This window comes from Anthonomus grandis, chromosome 3 (genome assembly GCF_022605725.1).
Source record: "Anthonomus grandis grandis chromosome 3, icAntGran1.3, whole genome shotgun sequence".
NCBI classification, from domain to species: Eukaryota; Metazoa; Arthropoda; class Insecta; order Coleoptera; family Curculionidae; genus Anthonomus; species Anthonomus grandis.
Window position 1 is genome coordinate 30,068,439 of NC_065548.1, and position 17,657 is coordinate 30,086,095.

At 29.5% G+C, this 17,657-nt stretch overlaps 1 protein-coding gene across 1 annotated transcript in view; it reads left to right on the plus strand.

Annotated features, from left to right (window-relative positions):
• Positions 1-17,657, plus strand: part of LOC126734646 (glutamate receptor-interacting protein 2) — a 1,148,906-nt gene that overhangs the window by 915,460 nt on the left and 215,789 nt on the right. The window lies entirely within an intron of this gene.

Genomic DNA, 17,657 nt, shown 5'->3' on the forward strand with positions numbered 1-17,657 from the left:
ATAATAATAATAATAATCTTTATTTAGCATAAATAGCTACATACAAAAACAACAAATTTTCCCAAAAATTAATAAAAATAAAAATACATATATCAATAATAATGTCCATAAAGCTAATTCAACAACATATTTAGTCAGCAAGAGTACATATATAAATAAGCAATAAATATCAAATGCTGGGTATCCCGATCCCCGACACTTGCAACGCCCCAGTTTTACCAGGAACAGCAGCATCCCGGTTACCAAGGAATACCGCAATATTCCGGTCCGTCTAAACATTGCCATGTCGGCGACCTAAGCACCCCGCCACCAAAACTGGATCAGAAATTTTTAAAAATTACCACATACATAAACCTAAAGCGCTCTTACTAACTTTACAATAATATTATTAATTAATTAATTATTATTATACCCTTATAAATTAATCAATATACGCTTATTGTGTAAAAAATATAATATACATATGCACTTGAGGTTACTATTAACATGTGGATCTAAACAAAACAATTGATGTAACCAAAATTTGCAGTGCTTGCAAATAACCATAAAATGTTACGCCAATAGGTGAATCTCGGTCATGAGGTTAATTACCTATGGGCTGGTGAAATAGATCGAATACAGGGTGTCCTGGTTTTTTTGGAGAGACCATGTCAAATCCCGGTTAATACATGAATACTTTTTCAGTATCCCGGTTGTTCCATGGATAGCAAACACAGCTCTTCTGCCACCCACAAACACCTCATCATTGTTCTCACTTCACTACAATATTTATCTGCACATATATTTACTATAATAATTCAAGCCACATACTAAAATTAAACTTAAAATAAGTGTTACACTAAAATAGTGATCCTAAACAACATACTATAAAAAAAAAACAAAATGAAAATTAAAAAAAAAACAATTAGGCAAAGGTAACAAAATCCTAGGACAATATATGTGCCCTAACCAGCCTTTTAAAATTATTTACAGAATCACAGTCTCTTATGCTTGTTGGTAATCTATTAAAATCTTGTAAGCCTCTCTGTAGGACAGAATTTAACATCTGGTTAGAGTTACACCTATCGATTAGTATGAAATTGTTACAGTTTCGAGTTTGATAATGATGAACATCTTTAAAAAACTTCACCTTCTTACAAATATATGATGGTAACATATTATTTTTAACTTTATACAAAAAAACATAGATGCTAAACATAATTTTTTGTTTAACAGACAACATATTCAGAACGTTATGCATCATTACGATTGGTGTATATCTATTGCATTTCAAAATAGTTCTCATTGCCCTGTTCTGTAGAAGCTGTAACTGTTCAATTTTAAAATTTGGTAAATTGTATAAAATTGTTGAGCAAAATTCAAGATGCGGAGCTGCAATGCTATTATACAGTAATAGTTTTGTAGCCATTGATAATTGTTTTTCTACTCTTGCAATGAAACTAATTTTTTTGGAAAATTTTCTAGTTATGTAATCAGCGTGTGCATAAAAATTTAAGTTACAATCAAATATTACTCCCAAGTATTTAATTTGACTCTCATATTCTATCTTTTCATTATTTACCTCAATGTTAATATCTTTCACATTGATGTGCATTAATTTGCTCTTTTTCCCAATTAAACAAAATTTCGATTTTGATGTATTTAAACAAAGACTATTACCGCAAAGCCATTTAAATAAATTAGATAAATCATTATTAAGAATTATTTGCATTTCATTTAGATCCCTCCCGATTAAATAAATCATAGTGTCATCAGCAAAAAGCTCTATTTTACAACCACTTATAACATTGACGATATCATTAATATATAACAGAAATAACAGGGGACCTAAAACAGTTCCCTGAAGTACTCCATATTCGTGTATTAGTAATTCTGACACACTGTTTTTAAACTTGACTTTTTGCGACCTGTTTTGTAAGTAAGATTTTTAACCACATTAAAACTTTATGTTTAATACCCATCTTTGCCAATTTTTTTTAACAGATTAGCTCTATTTACAGTCTCGAATGCTCTCTTAAAATCGAAAAACACAGCCAGAACAAAGTTGCCCTTATCTAGTTCTTTCAAGAAGGTATCGCATATATTAATTACAGCAGATTCACATGAGTGACGCTCACGAAAACCTGATTGATTTATCACGAAAATATCATTAGAATCACAGTATTCTTTTAGTTGTTCTTTCACAGCAATTTCTAACACTTTCTCATAAACCTCCACGGTGTTTATTGGTCTAAACTCATTGTGGGAAATAGTATTTAGTACTTTTGGTACAGGGATTATTGTTGACACTTTTCAAGCCTCTGGAATAACTCCGCTTGAGAGTGATGTATTTACTATATTTAACAGTCGATTTCCAGCCACGCTACATACGTCACACAAAACCTTTTTTGAAATTCCATTTTCTCCGCCTCCGACATTCTTCATGTTTTTCAGAATTATCTTTAATTCATTTTGATATTCTTTATCTATTATTCTTTTTGATATATGAAATTATCTTTATTTCATATTAAATATTAGGGGGATTGACAAAGGTGTCATAAGAGAGAGAATACGAGTAGTTTGGAATACTATTGATAATACCAATTATACTATTTATAAAATATTTATTTAACTTTGTTGCAATTTGTAATTTATTTGAAATCATTTGGTCATCAAATTTAATTTCGTTTGGCAATAAAATATTTTTTTCAGGAAGTAACTTTTTGAGGTTTTTCCACATTTCACGCGGATTTTTTTTATTTTCATCAATAGCTTCTCTAAAATATTTATCTTTTTCATTTTTAATTTGATTAACAATTAAGTTTCGTACTCTTTTGTATTCCCTCCATACTCCATCATCTTTTTCTACAACAGCCCTAATATATAAATTATCTCTTACAAATATTTCTGTTTTAGAACAATGGTTTTATTTGGGCACATAGAATTTAATAGATTTGTGATACTATCAACAAAAATATTTGCCAAAATATTCACATCTGCACTATTATTTGTCCATTCAGTATCATAAAGATAATCATGGAGTCGGTTTACATTGTAGCTCTTCATACACCGACGATTAATACGAACATCACGGTTTTGATTTATTTTCAGAGCAGGATTAATACACAATTGAGGCGAAAATTATATTTTTTACCTAGTACCATTTCGTAAAGTATTGATTAACTTTAAGGAAAATAGAATCAAACTTCAACAAAAAATTAATTAATAACAGCAGGGTGTGAGAATGCAGTTTACATGATGTTCTTGTATGGCAAAAGTCATTTAACTTTATATGAAAAATCTTTCTTCTTTTAAATAAAACAGCCTGTATTTTTTTCTATCCTATCGCTTATCTAACTACTTTCAACCTTTAATAATATTGTCATATCTGTAAGGGTTTTGGGAATAGTTTAATTAACTCTAAAATTTACATTAAAAACATGTAGGCACATCTTAAAATAAATTAAAACTAATACATTAAATAAATGAAGCTCGGGACCTAACCAATCAAGTTAATAAATAAATTTTCGTCACTTAATCAAAACAAATGGCTGCTGCCAACTTCGACTTTACTCGATTAAAACTTTAAAATACAATAAAACTTTTGTCGTTCTTTTAAAAACAGATAAAAGGCAACAAAGAAGCGAAGGGAAAACATGGAAACGATTCTCTCGCCTTTGTGAAAAGTCTTTTATTGCACCACTGAAGATGGCATGTTTTCGACAATGCTGCGGTTTTTTATTCAAGGGCGTTTATTTTATTCTAATAATTTTAAAAATTTATAATATATTGTTACTTCGGTATACACAAAATGTTCCGCAAGGTAAAGAACAAACTTTTACTGCATGTTTTTTAGGTAAGTTCGAATCGAAAATATCTTATGCACATGGGTGCGCAAATGATTCCTTATTGAGTTCGGATTTGTTTGTTTAGGAAGTGTTATCTTAATTATTAAATAATGAATGCTATTTTAAAAAAAATAGCTGTTATAATAATTGTTGAGTGTTCATCTTCAGATTATTTATTTATTTACTTAAACCACTGAAGGTATTTATTATACAAGCCATAACCATTGTAAGATATTTGTTTTTTTTAATTTAATTTTATATTTATTCAATTTATCTTTAATATTTATCAATTCTATCAAATAACAGTCATTATATCTAATCCTAGTATGATGTAGTAAATAAATAATACAGCACGATTTAATCTTGTATGAATAAGTGTTTGAAACTTAAAACTAGTTAGCATAGTTATATAAGTTGTTAAATAGGGATAGACATTATTTTCTCTCAACTATAAATACTGCAAAAACTTTTTCTGTATCTTCACAATATATTCTACATGACAATTTCCAAAATATAATAAAAGCTTACTCAAGATATGGTCCTACTAAAGAGTTATCTACAGTGTTAATTGTATCAGATCTCATAAAAAATATTGAGTTCTTCATAATAAATCCTAGTTTACTATATGTCTTATTAACAAAATGGGTAAAGTGTTAGTTAAACTCAGAAATAATTATCAGAAACATTTTGTACTTATGTGAGAAGGTATTTATTATACAGCATTTGTCAACATTTAGTGACATTTTGTTTGAATATAACCATTGAAAAATACTCTGCAGGTCCTGCTGCAATTTAATACGATCGTGTTTTGCAGTAAGAGCCTTAAAAATATTAAATTCATCGGCAAAAAAGGCTTTTCGATTTATTACCGACATTAGTTAATCGATTAATACCGACAAAGAAAATCATTAATGAAAAGGGGTAACAAGGCCAATAATATTACTTCCCTGCGGAATACCGGACATTGCTTCAAATTCTTTTGAATAGCACCTTGCAATTTCAACTTCAGTTGTATAAAATTGGGAGCAATAATTTGCATTACATTGCAATAATTTGCATGCACATTTTGTATGGTTAGAGAATCAAATGAGATTTATTATATAAAAATTAATTACAAAAAATTACGTTTGTTATTTATTACCAATTTGTATTTGTAAAGATACATAAATTGGTCACTATTGCCTTATTACTATCAAAACCATGTTGCTTCTTACACTGGTATAATATGCAGAGTTACCAATCGGTGTGTTAATAAAATACCAAAATCAAAAACTTTCTGACAATTCCACCTTCTAATTGAATCCTTAGAAGCAGGCTCACAAACAGAAGCAAAAAAATCAGCAAATACTTTTGACATTTTAAGAGAACCCTGCTATATAATAATATTAATTTATTTCGCCAGGAATACCACTAGTCTTTGATTTATATTTAATGTGACTCTAAGACGTCAAGTTCAATTGCTCTTTATAAGGTAAAATTTTAATTGTCATTTTTGTTTTTCACTTCATTTATTAGACCTAACTTGATGTTCTAAAAAGCACTTTAGTATAATAATTAAATTATTTAACCTTATTGACATTATCAGTGTCCTGAGTTGGCTTTTTAGATTCTTTTTAGAATTCTCTTTTGAACAGTTTTCATTAAAATATATCAATAGCAAAGTTACAATAGTATCTAATGTCTAATCAGTTTTTGCAACCTATTACCTGATGATGTGATTTTATTGAACTTTTCTTGCAGGGTAAAAATTTGAAAATTTCCAATGGTTATATCATAGCATAAAAAAATATGAAAATCGCTGAAAACAATGTCTATATTGGGGTTGAGAAAACAAAATAAGGTAAGGGCTAACTTATTTTTATCGTGACAAAAGAATACACCCTCAGCCACTCCAACTTCATAATATTAAATAGCAACCCTGAAGTAGTATCTAACTAACCTCGAAGACACTCTTTATAATGTGACAATTTATAAACTTTGCTATATTGTGAGCAGGAAAAATATATTTATTGCAATACTGACGAAAATAAAGAAAACACAAAGTAACGGTCTCACAACATATAATCACAGGCTACACGTGTTTCGCTATAGCTTGACAAAATCAAAAGTATTACTCAAAACAAAACTAAAAACTTAAATAACTAAAAACATTTAAAGGCCATACACAAACTTCACACTACATAAATAAACAATAATTTGTATTTTTAACAATATTTTTTACAAATCAAAAAAAAAGTAAAACGCAACAACATAGACTCATCGAGAATTGAACCCGGTACCACAAGGTTAGAAGTATGGGTGTAAAACCTATTGACTATATAGACCCAATACTAAATTACTTAACACATTAACCAATGTAAGCTGAAGAATATGACTGAAATAAAACAAATGAAACATGAAAAGAAAAATGTTAAAAAAAAACTTAGCTAAATTAAATTATTAAAAGTATAAATTAAATTATTAAGAAGTAGTCCATTCTTGCAGTAGAGTTAATAGATCAATGGGTAACTAAAGATACTTCGGTTAACCTCCACTAAATTTATTTAAAAAATATTAATTTGACATGTTTCGGACATATAACATGTCCGTCATCAGGGATTAACAAATTAAGGATTTCCGTCAATACATCTTACAGAGCTAGTGCCTCAGACAAGGTTAAAAGGTTTAAAACAATTATGATACATGAGAATCGGATCAAACATGGATTTAGAAAAACTTGTTGAATCGCTCTTTTTAGAATAAACTTTGACAGGGAACTTTACTTGAACATGTTGGAAAATGCAATAGAACCACTGATCCTTGAGATTATTGAAGACAATTTTTATGAACTAGACTTTATTTTATGGGGCTACTTGACACAAAGAGTCTACGTGACCCAGCAAGAATCTATTTTCAATCTACGACAAAGAATAATTGATGCATGTTGCAATATTGATGTCGCCGCTTTCCAAAATGTTCGTAAAGAGTTCTCCAAATTATTATTTTACTGTCTTGAATTTAATGGTGCACATTTTCAATATCATTTATGTTGAAATAGTTACATATTTGTATTGTGTTTCATGAAAATAAAAATGCGCGAAATAGGATTTCAAAAGACTACCATTTTGCTATGGATAGAAATAATGACCTAATATGCTTGAACCATAAAGCACTTAGTGAGAGCTTTCAAACGATATATCGCATGACCCCTTCTTCTATTTAATTTAATTTTTTTAAATGGCGTTCTTCCATTATTTTACACTTTAGCAAAATGAGCTAGGGACCAAAAAATATTATTTAGATTGCTAATAATGTGTGTCAAATTACGAATTTTTATATAAACGCATTTAAAAGATAAGAGGAGAGGGAGACAATTAAGAGCCGCACTGCACAATCAGCACTGAGAGCTAAAACAATATAAAAATTTGGCTAGATATTGGGAAGACACTTCTAGAGATTTTGATCCTTTAGACATTTTCGGTTATTATGGAAATAGATGTCTATTTTCCTAATATAAATGGAATATCTTATGTCATTAATTTTTTTGATTCAACGTGACAACCTGATCACATTCCTTAATTAAAGTAATTTTAAAATCGCTCATAAATTATAACTTGCTTTAACATCATTTACCCTTATTTTTTCAAACGGTAATGGGTATGTTGTAATATATCTTTTAAAAGGGCATTAAATTTTATTTAAAACACCACTTCATTTTTTTAAATTTAAGCGTCGAGTGGCCATGTACTGGAATTTTAAATATGTTACTAAAAACACGTTCAAACAGATTTTTAGTAGATAGATTCAGAAAAAGGGTGCTATCGAATGGCTGGCGAAATCACTCGATTTGTATTTACCGCCTTTAATTTCTTTGTGGGAATACTTGAAATCGAAAATCTATATCACATAGCCTAAGTCATTGTTAGGATTAAAAATCAGGGTAACTTTGTATTTCGATAATTTGTTATATTTGACAGTATGTTTAAATTTTAAAAAAGCTTTAATTCTACACTTAAGTTAAGCTTAGGAACAACAAATATAGTATCAAAACATAATTTTATGATTCTTTGATAAATTATACCCTTTAATAATAAAAACGTCCGTATCATAAAAGAAATGATTTTTTGATAATCTACAAACTATTTGACAGGTATATAAATAACTTTCGGTATAACCGGAACTGCCAAAACTATCAAAATAAACTGCTCCAAAGGAGTTAAGGATATTAGTGTTTTTTTGGGAAAAAATATATAGGAATTTTAATTTTTCAACATGTTATTTTCTTATAACTAAAACAAAATATTAAAAAATAAAAAAGTACATATGAAACGACATAATACACCTTTAATTCAAATTTAAATTTAAATTCAAAAATACTTTATTCACCAATTAAAAATTAAAATTAACAATATGGTGAAAACGACCTGCGCAGCGATTATTAAAAAACAGATAACATAAGCATCCTAATGCATATGTTGTACAGATGCTTACATCACAAAAATATACAAAAAAATTAATTAAAATATAAAAGAACTCTTTTATATTTCTTAATAAAATAGCAAAAATGCTGTAAATAAACAAAAAATGCATAAAAAAATTGTTTACCAGAATATCAATGTATGTAAGTATATGGGTATATTTTGTGTTAAATTAGTCACCAAAAATGTATTTTACTGTAATTTATTTACAATTTCAACAATATCCTTAACTTTAGTGAAGCAAATTAAATTACTAGACAGTTTTAACACTAACCAAAACTCTTTATTTTTACTATCGACACGTGTTTCGCTTATGATAGCATCTTCGGGAGAAGATTAAAACTAAAGTAAAACTACTTACAAATACCCTTAAATAGTCTTAGTTTAGTTTTAATCTTCTCGCAAAGATGTTAACATCGTTAGCGAAATACGTGTCGAGAATGAAAATGAAGTTTTGTTTAATGGTAAAACTGTCTCGTAATTGGAGTGTCACACCAAAGGTTCCATCCATAGGATTATCTAGTGAATGATGATCGAGTTTATTTTAATTGGGTGTTTTAATATTTCCCTATTTATTGTTTTTCGTATAATCCATCCCTTAATGCTAAAACTACCAGTACTAGTAGCAGATTTATTCAGATAATTTGATCTTGAATGACATTTCCTATACTTTGGAAGTAACCTAAAGAACACAAAGTGCAGTCTTACAGCACGCACTTGTGTAGCTCTGCACTGCACCCATGCAAAGTACCTTCTTAAGTTATTTATGAAGACTCATTTAATTATGACTGCTATAGTATAGTATCAGCATTACTAATATTTAAAATATACATAAGTATAGGTTCAACCCCAGATGTAAATAGCTCCGCACCAGATAAATACTCCAATTTTAAATTTGCGAACCCTAAAAGGATGCTGGCCTGAGTCAGCTCTAGCATCCCAAGCCAAAATTCTTAGTCTATGTTGCCAAATTATTTAGAATGTTTAGATTATTAGAATTGCTAGGAGGTTTAGATTTCCAATGAAACTTAAGGACATTTGCAATCAATGGATATTACTTTTGGATAAGTAAAATTATAAGTAAAAGTACAAGTTCGCTTCTTGTGCCATTATTATTTAAACAAATATCTCTTCCAATTACTAAAAAACTGAAATTGTTTGTTTCTTTTCTAAAACATCAAAAAATATCCTTAAATAAAACTTTTATAAAATATCTATCAATGTGCACGTGCGCATTTTAAAAAATTAAAAACTTTAAAGGAAAAATGTACCTATTTGTTGCTATATTTATGACCAATACTGTAATCAATTTGCAGTTAACCCTTTATGTTTTGTAAAAAGCAGAAGCCCGAATCGAGGCTGAAAATGGCTTTGAACAGAATTATTTAGATTGTTTCTTAATTTCTATCACAACTAAACTCATTATAAAGACGTATTTAAATAGTTTTTCCTATGGTTTTATTTGCTCGTTTATGCTTTATTAACTATTAAGATTATTTTAAATATTTTAGGAAACGCTAAGTTAGTTGGATTTCTAGTTGAAAGCTTACGTGGTAAAACATTTGTGGAGAGTAAACCAAAAATATCTGAAGAGTAATGCAGTTCCTCAAAACTATACTGCTTTCTTTAGCTGCCCTTTTGCTTCAGATAGCCAGAAAACTTTAAACGTGTAGACTCTAAAAATAAAATATACTGCAGGTGAAAACAATTCAGCTTTTAAGACTAGCCCACTTATCTCTTGTAAGAAACGCCTCAAATTTAAACGTGAAAATGCATCTGATAAATTTATTAACAACTTAATAGAACTAACCACCGGATACTATTACGACACCAAGAAAATTAAAACTAAAAAAAAAGTAAGATTTTTCACATAAAAATAAAATATCTAGATTGCACAAATTTAAAAATCTAAACTAGCTACCTTTACACTTGCCGTTTTTGTCTTTTATGTCCCCGGTAGCAAAAGTATTAGTTAATATACAATTAAGAGGTAAAAGACCTGTAGATGGAGTCAAAAGGAAAAAGATTTCTCTTTTTCTTTTTACTATAAGTTTCCATCAGCTTATTATTTTTAATGAAAATAACGCGTTGTGCTTTCGGCTGTATCTACAATTCGTAAATGGATTGCAGAAAATAACTTTAAAACTGGAATTAACGATAAAATTTAATTTTTTTTCAAGCATAAATCTGTTGCAACGACAAAAAATTTAAAAAAATGTTTAGTCGCGTTCGATGAAATAAGCCTTAAAGAAAACTTGGAATTTAATAGAAAACTCAACTTAATAGAAGGATTTTAAGACTTGGGACCTCTCGGCCGAACTGGAAAAAAAAGTTAACCATGCCCTGGTCTTCTCCATTAAGGGTATATATTCATTTTGGAAATTCCCATTGGCCTACTTTTTTTCACATAATTACGTTTCAAAAGAAGATTTAAAAATTATAATAGAATACATTTTAAACACCCTTTATTCAGTTGAGTTTTGGCCTCTTGCTATGGTTTGCGATCAGGGCATCAATAATAGGGGCCCTATGAAATTATTAGGCGTTACGAAAGATACACCTTACAGAAAAATATTTTTAATTTACGATTTACCTCATCTTTTTAAAAGCATTTGGAATAATATACTATCAGGAACATTTGAATTGTTTCGATAAAATTAAGAAAACTTATGAAATTGATAGAGCATCTCAATCTGCTAGAATTCTGCCAAAACTAACTGACAAGCATATTATTCCAAATAAATTTGAGATGTCCTGCAAATTAGCGTTACAAATTTTCTCATACAATGGCTGCAGCTTTTAAAACGTGTGTGAAAAAAGGTTTCGTTGATCGGCAAGTAGGCACTAATACTGCAGAATTCATAGAAAATATGAATAATTTGTTTGATGCTTTAATAATGATGACACTAATTATAACTGCAGACAGGTCACCATCAAACCACTTGCAAGTATTTTTCTCGTAAATTTCTTCCCATCCATATCCTAAAGGTACTAATTCATGAACTGGCTGCAAAATATTAATTAAAAAGATCCTGCTGATTTTAGTATTGGTAAGTGAGCGATTGGCGCATATAGGCATTATAGACATACCTCCAAGACTCTTTTTTTTTCAGAGATGTACATTCAAGACCAGCATTTTCTGATATTTAAGCCATAACCTATACTTGTATTTCCTATAGGTATATTTTATACCTTTAAATAATACAGTTACTATCAATGAGGTAGTTACAATCAAATGAAGCCAGAATAACTTTAGTAACTATGTCTATCTGTATGCAAGACCAACTTTGCTGACATATGTGTATGCAATACTAATTTATTTATGTTATTTTACATGAAAACTGGAAAATATATAAAGGTTAGCCATAATCATATTGTCTTCATATTAAAAAAGTTTAACCAGGCACTTAAAAGAGGGTTGCACTTCCAGCTGCAATACTCGATTTATGTTATAGTAAAAAGTATAACATATAATGAGATCTGCAATCTGATTTGTTTTTGATTCTGAAATACGTCGATATCTGCCGTATTATGTTGATCTGCTATCAGTAGTTAAGAATGGACAGCGTTATTTTTTTGTTGATGATACTACTTTGCTTTGGAAATAATATAGGAGCACAAGTTCTTCCAGGGTAAGGTTAATAAGGACTTAAATGGTATATAAATTTGTATGATTGTGATTAATTTTTTTTTATTATTTTAGATTCTACATGTAGATGTTCAAGTAGATCTACAAGTAGATGACCTTTGAACCTATTCTCATTAATAAATTATCTTCTTATATAATATTACCATATTTTACGTGCTTATCAAATTGTCAACCTGTAAGCAAAATTTATATGAATCTAAGTAAAAAGAATCACAATTTTCATTTTCTGCTTCTGTTTTTTCTAACTGAGGCAATGTATTTTTTTATGTAATGCATATAATACGCTTTTCAATTCTACCCTGAATCCAGGCTTAATAAAAATAAAACGTAATATATATCCTGTTTTTTATATTTTGGATTGAACCGCATTATGCTGATAAGGGTTCACAAAAAGGGGCATTCTCAACTTAATGTTTCCAGACGGCAAAAGGAATGTATTATGGTAATGTTGTCTGTTTACAAAATAAATAAAGCTCTTCTAAAAAAAAATTGCTTTTCCATCTTCCCGAAGTATGCGGAAAGAATAAAAAATTCTGTGATATATATCTACATTTATTTTAATGCATGCTATATCTTTCGAATAATACTTTTTAAAAATAAATGCCTGGATTTTAAAAAACCGTTAAAATTAAAATATACGTATGCACTTTGTTTTTATAGCTTAAAGCTTTACACTTATTTATTTACTGAGAAAATTAATTTTCCATTGCTGAAATTAAACTTGGAAAAAAATACTTTTATGAGCAATTGTAATATCAAAATGAAATATAATTATCCACTAGGATACGAGAACTGAAACAGTTAAGTTTAACTACACTTAAATGAAAATTTCCTGGTTTTATTAAACTTTTCAGGACATGTTGACCTGAAAATATAAATGAATAAGCTCTTTTTTCATTTTAACAGAATATTAAAATCCTATATTCTAGGTGATATTTATTTATCTTACGCGGGTTGGTAATGATAAATAAATGCGTCTTTATCTTATACTCGGCGAAGTGAAGCCTAGCTGTTTTCTTAACCGAGCGTGCAAAAGGAAAATTAAATACAATTCATCTATATATATACAGTGCTTTAATTTCAAAACGATCCACCCTTAATAACTTTCTTAAAAAAAAAAACACGTCAAATTAGATATACAGGGGGACGTTTAATTATGCATTTACTGAAGTTTTGTCAATTACCTCCTCACCTCCAGCTAACCTCACTTTAATATGTCAAATGGAAACCCCCATCGTGTGATACATCATAGTAAGGAGCGTAAAATTCTCTATTCAACGGTACCAAAAAAAAATTAAATCGGTAAATGTGTAAGCAAATAGTTAGCGAAAATGTCTAGAAATAATGAATATTTTATTTACGCCAAACTTTGGTATGTCAAATGGCTATCCCATGGTGTGATACATTATTTTAAAAGGCACTCATTATGCTATCAATGGTTGTAAAAAAAAATAAAATTGATTGACCAAGAAGCAATTAAAGTGTAAATCGCTAGGGTAGAAAAACAAATTTAATTAGTTTAACAAATTTATTTAATTAAATGTTCAAAATGCGCGCCGTTATTAGCAAGAAAATAAAAAAGCCTATTTTCAAACTCCTTACGAACATTGGCAAGGGTCTGCCCGCTAATTTCTCTGCATTCTTGAAATATTCTATTTTTTAAATTCTCAATACTCTCAGGTGGGGTTTTATAAACCTTGCTTTTTAAGTAGCCTTAAAGAGAAAAGTCTAGTGGGGTAAGGTCCGGAGATCGCGCAGGCCATTCGATTGCACCACGTCTGCCAATCCACTTTTCTCGAAAATTTTCATCAAGCCACTCTCGAACTACCAAAGTGTAGTGCGCGGGAGCTCCATCCTGCTGAAAATGTATATTATTTTCATTCAATAATATAGCACCATGTTGATCTACTTGATTTTCCATAGATTGGATGATGGAAGGGTATATTGCTTTTTCTAAAAGGTTTAAATAAATTTCGCCAGTCAAATTTTCTTCCAAAAAAAATGGCCCGATTATTTCATTCCCATAAATTCCTGCCCAAATATTAATTTTTTGGGGATATTGGGTATGGCCTTCCTGAAAAACATGCGGATTTTCATCCCAGTATCTACAAATATGTCTGTTCACCAGGCCATTTAATGAAAAGGTCGATTCGTCACTGAAGCAAATGTTCTTCAATAAATGGGGATCGTCGTCAATTCGCTGGCACATCACTTCACAAAATTGAATTCTCCTATCAAAATCATCTTCTTGCGAGTTCATGAAGAATATGAATTTTATAAGGAAAGAACTTATTTTTTTTTTTAAACTTTATGTATGGAACCAGTGGAAATATTTGTTAGTTTTGCGGCCTTTCGTATAGACAAAGTTGGATCCATAGCAAATTGTCCTAGTACTTCAACTTGGCATGCTTGATCGACAACTCTATTTTCATATTTTTTCTTATTGCAAATCGATCCCGTCTCTTCAAATTTTCATATCAATTCTAATACGTATTTATAGCTCACGTTTTTATCTTGATACCTTTCATTAAATGCTTTCGCGGTTCTGCGAGCACACCGATCTTGAGCTCTATAAAGGAAAATTATTTCTATTCTTTCGGCTAGCGTATACACCATTTTATTAACTCACTGTTTTAACTAAAATTGAAAAATTGCACGCGTCAAACTGACAGTTTTAACAATAACAAATCGCCTGCTTTTTAAACGCCTTAAAAATGTAAGATATTGCAGTGTTTTTTTGTACCTATTACGTAGGTTTCGCAAAAAATATAAGTGAAATATATACACATACAAAGTTATAAGACTGCAAAGATTTTTGCAAAAAATTTGAAGACACTCTTTTTTCTCGCAAATAACGGTACACATTCTTAAAAAAATAAATAATTTGCTTGAACTAAATGTACTGTTTGTTACCACACATTTTGACTTCTAAATTGCTTGTATTTTTTTTTTGATGATCTATTATAAAAAATGTAAGAATTTTAAAATGATGTAGGTACCACACTAAAAGTATTCATTTAAAATAACAAAGTTTCGCGTAAATAAAATATTCATTATTTCTAGACATTTTTGCTAACTATTTGCTTACACATTTACCGATTTAATTTTTGGTACCGTTGAATAGAGAATTTTACGCTGCTTACTATGATGTATCACACGATGGGGGTTCTTATTTGACATATTAAAGTGAGGTTAGCTGGAGGTGAGGAGGTGATTAACAGAACTTCAGTAAATGCATAATTAAACGTCCCCCTGTATATCTAACTTGATGTGTGTTTTTTTTTTTTTTTTTTTTTTTTTTTTTAAGAAAGTTATTACGGGTGGATCGTTTTGACATGAAAGCACTGTATATATATATATATATATATCGCGCAGGCCATTCGATTGCACCACGTCTGCCAATCCACTTTTCTCGAAATATATATAAGGTATAAGATATCTAAAGTAAATCCCTAAATCTTACTATTACCAAAGGCTAACTAAGGAAATATACGTTTTGTGTTTTAATTATAATTTGACTAATAAATTAAAAACGAATTTGCATTTATGCCCTGCTTTATCAAAATGTACACAGTTTAACTTTAAAATACAGATACACAATTACCTTACATTAATATTTTGACAGTAATAATTTTAAAATTTTTACTTAAATAAGTTACAGGATAAGTTGACAAAAACATTTTGCATCTTACTATTAAATAATTTGGAGATAACATATTATGAGAAAGAACGTTAAAAAAGAGTAGTTCTATGACGAAGTATATTGAGTAATTTATTGTGGCGTATCTGGCTGTTATGAGTGCTGCAGCGAAATGTGAGCTTTTTATATAAGTACTTGGGTTTCCTTGTCTCAAACAACTTATGCAAAAAAATTTCCAAATGAAGCTTAAGCTTATCTTGCATATTTAGCTAGTTTAATAAGCTCAACTTGTGTTTTGTTGAGAATTTGTAAGGAAAAATATGAAACGAATACAAGAATTTTGTATTTTTTGTAGCCTAGCTTTAGACTGAACATCCAAGCAGGGACCATACACTATGTTTGCGTACGAATAGTGGGAAAGAACCAAAGACTCAGAATGTTGTTTTTTAAGGATAATATTTAATATGCCTTTATTTTTATAAAGGTTTTTGAGTGAAATAATTGACCTTTGCACAACTTTGCTTACATAGGTTTTAAACCTTAAATTATGATCAAAAATAACTCCAAGATTTTTATTATCAAGAACATTAAAAGTTAAAGTATTGTTCATATACAGTAGCATATTTTGTCGAACTTAGTCTTTGTCTGAACCAAAAAAAACCACAGCTGATTTAAATAGATTAAATTTTAACTCATTATTGTGAGAATATGTGTAAAGAGATTCGAGACATTCATTTATAATTATAGCAGTGTTATTGATTTTATTTTTATTAGAGCTTATACACAATTGCGTATCGTCTGCATACCTTTGTATACCACAATTTCTTACACACCTATCAGTATCAAAGATTTATATTAAAAGCAATAACGGGCCTATTATGGATCCCCGAAGCACTCCTCTAATAACAGAAAATGAATTATTTTCCCGTCAACGAGTACCCGCTGTGTTCTCTCTTAAAAATAGTTCCTGAAAAAATCTAATGCGCCATCAGAAAATCCGAAATAATGTACTTTTGCACATAAAAGCCAGTGGTTTACGGTATGAAAGGCTTTACACTAGTCCAAAAATATTAAGCTAGATGTTTTACCACTATTGAATACACAAATTATGTCATCTAGTATTTGAATTAAAACTGAGGCCCGTGCTATAGTTCTTTCGAAATCCTAACTTATTCTCCAGTAGTAAATAATTTGGTAGAAAGTATTCTAATATCTATGAATAAATTATTTTCTCAAACAGTTTTCTTACAACCGGAAGCAAACTAATGTGTCTTAATTCCGAGAGATGCAACAAATATTAGAATCTTTGGGAAGTGATTAAGATAACAGCTGTTTTCCATGTTATTGGAAAAGACGTACTAAAGTACTAAAACAATGGTTAAAAATATGGGCCAGAAAAGGCGTTATAACAGAAAGCTTTATCATTTGGAGAGAAATACCATCGGACCTAGAAGCATTAGACTTGAGCTGCTTAACTGTATTAACAATATCAAGGTCGCTTATTTGTTTAAAAGTGAAACTGCTTAATGTGATTATATTTGTAAGAAAATTTTGTATAATATCTTTACTGACAGGCGGAGCCATTTTCGCAATTGAGTCTGCAAAAAATTGGTTTATTTTGTTTGCATTTTTTAAAGTATTTGGAATATCACTAATATTTCTTTTTTATTATAGACATTCATCTAAGATAAGGGATTCCACATCGATTTTAAATTATTCGTGTGAGCTACATAATTCAAATAGGCTTTTTTTCATTTCTCACGGCCTGTTAAAAAATTTCTCATCTCCTTGTAGGCATTCCAATCAGATAAGGCTTTAGTTTTTTTATATTTAGCTAAAAGATTATTGCGATGTTTTTTCATAATACGCAGTGTATCAGTAAACCAAGGCGTTTTAGGCCTTGTTACAAAAGATGTTTTTTATGGGCATGAACGTTAAACAGAGCGATAATATTGCTATTTAAATGTTCAACTTTATCGGGTATATTAATGCTCAATTCATATTTACAAGATCAGTAAAAAAATCATCATCACCAAAGTTTTTAAAATCCCTAAATTCCACAACTTTGGGTGCCCGACAAGCAA